Source organism: Hypanus sabinus, chromosome 10 (genome assembly GCF_030144855.1).
Source record: "Hypanus sabinus isolate sHypSab1 chromosome 10, sHypSab1.hap1, whole genome shotgun sequence".
Taxonomy (NCBI): domain Eukaryota; kingdom Metazoa; phylum Chordata; class Chondrichthyes; order Myliobatiformes; family Dasyatidae; genus Hypanus; species Hypanus sabinus.
In genome coordinates, this window is record NC_082715.1 from 24,836,835 (window position 1) to 24,839,249 (window position 2,415).

Here is a 2,415-nt window from a genome sequence, read left to right on the forward strand (position 1 = left end):
CAGTGGTGAAATGAGTTCAGAGTTTCCTCTCCATTTTTATTTCTGTTACTTATTTATCTGCTGCTCAATACTTTACCATCACCTTTTTAGAAATTTTGTCAAGGCAATGTAAATAATTTCAAGTGGAACTTTTGATCCTGCTTCTAATTCAGTCCCAGGAGGAACAGTTCAGTTCTTCTCAACAAATGACCATGTTTACACAAGTTATTTGCTTATAACTTGGGATTTTATATAGCTATCATTATTTAATTTATGTCAGTATAAAATGTTTCAAGCTGTTATAAATTTGTTAACAGAAAGAAAACCAGTATACAAAGTAAGGAAGGCTTAAACCTATTTTGGAAAATCAATCCCATCAGTCTTTACAGAAGTTTAAGCCACATTGTTTATTGCAAGCCAGAAGCAAAATAAACAGACAGAACACAGAGCAAAACAGTACAGGAGCAAGCCCTTCTGACCACAATGTTGTGCCAAACCAATTAAATTAGTAATCAAATGGATAATTAAACTAATCTCTTCTGCCTACACAATGTCCATATCCTTCCATTTCCTTCACATTCATTCGCCTATCTGAACGTCTCTTAAAAATCGCTAATGTTTCTGCCACTACCATCACATTAGGCAGTACATTCTAGGCACCTACCACTCTCTGTGTAAAATATCTTGCCCCTCATGCCTTCTTTGAAATTGCCCCACCTCTCCTTAAATGTATGGCCTCAGGTATTGGACATTTCAACCCTTGAGAGATATAATGTTTACCCTATCTATGCCTCACATAATCTTATAAACCTCTATTGGATCTCCCTCAGCCTCCACCACTCCAGGACAAACAACCCAAGTTTGTCCAACCTCTCATTATAGCACATGCCTTCTAGTACAGGCAACACCCTGGTAAACGTTCTTCCTATAATAGGGAGTCTAGAACTGTATGCAGTTCTCCAGATGCGGCCCAAATAGCATTTTATAAACCAATGTTTATAAACCAATGTTTCCTCTAATTTTTTTTTAAACAGCTGAAAGAACCAAGCATTGCTCTGAGCAGGAAATTTTTGCACAGTCTATAAACTGCACAACACTTTAGATATTTTTTTGGTAATAAAAAATCAGAATATAGATTTTGTTTTAATCTTTTAAGAAACACAAACCACAACACAAATCAACAATGTTGGGCAGTCAAAGTAACTGACAGGCACAATGGCAAAAGTATAATGCTTTGGGTAACTGTGTCGGCGTTCAGCAGGCCGGCGGTTTATTAATGATGAGCTACCAGCATCCATTCTGTGTTTATTGTTACAATTTGTAACAGTATTGTGATTTGAAACACTGGCGATATAAATATGATGAAGATCTAAAATGTTTCAAAGTAAAGGTTGTGTTACATTTATTATTTAGAAAACATGGATTATGTTCATTAGTATATAATACAGGGCATTTCACAATTACTTTAATATAGATGTCCAAATTATATTAGCATATTTTCAAAATTATATTAACAATATATAAAAGAAAATTCCAGCTACCTGGCAACAGTGGCTATATACACAGGAGGATTTCAGCTACTGCGTGGTTACACCGGGGCACAGCTTAGGGAGAATAATGACTGGAACATAACTTCTGATTTTTGAACTCATTGCCTCACTAATAAAGGCGAGCATGTCATATGCTTTCTTAAACACCTGTGTCATCAGCTTCAGGGAGTTGTGGACTTCGACCCCAAGATCCCTCTGCTCATCAACACTGTTAAAAGTCTTGCCCTTAACAGGATACTGTCTCCTTACATTTGACCTAGCAAGGTGCAACGTTTCACAATAGGTCCAGTTAAATGCCATCTGCCATTTCTCCACCCATATCCACAACTGATCTATATTCCATTGTACTCTTTGACAGTCTTTTTTTTTAATGCCACTAAGTATATGGCAATGCCTTAACCATTTGTGTGTTGTAAGGCCACTAGGGCCCATTCCATCCTTATCAAGGGGAGTGCTAGCCTTCTCTCCTTTCATACAACACTGACAGTCTTCTACACTCTCACAACACCATTAGTCTTCATTTCATCTGCAAACTTCCTAACCCATCCATCTACATTTTCAACCAGATCATTTATATACATGACAAAGAGCAGGGGTCCATAAGACCATAAGTCATAGGAGCAGAATTAAGCCATTCAGCCATTGGGTCTGCTCTGCCATTCCATCATGGCTGATCCCAGATGCCACTTAACCCCATATACTTGCCTTCTTCATATCTCTTGATGCTCTGACCAATCAGGAGTCTATCAACTTCCGCTTTAATTATACGCACAGATGGCCTCCGCTGCAGTCTGTGGCAGAGAATTCCACAGATTCATCACTTTTTGACTAAAAAAAATACCTCCTTACCTCTGTTCCAAAAAGGTCACCCCTCAATCTTGAGGCT

At 37.9% G+C, this 2,415-nt stretch overlaps 1 non-coding gene across 1 annotated transcript; it reads right to left on the reverse strand.

Annotated features, from left to right (window-relative positions):
* Nucleotides 1-1,883: 1,883 nt before the first annotated feature.
* LOC132401437 (U6atac minor spliceosomal RNA) lies at nt 1,884-2,010 on the reverse strand. Its single transcript, XR_009514591.1, has one exon. It is a non-coding gene; the product is annotated as a U6atac minor spliceosomal RNA (small nuclear RNA).
* Nucleotides 2,011-2,415: the final 405 nt, after the last annotated feature.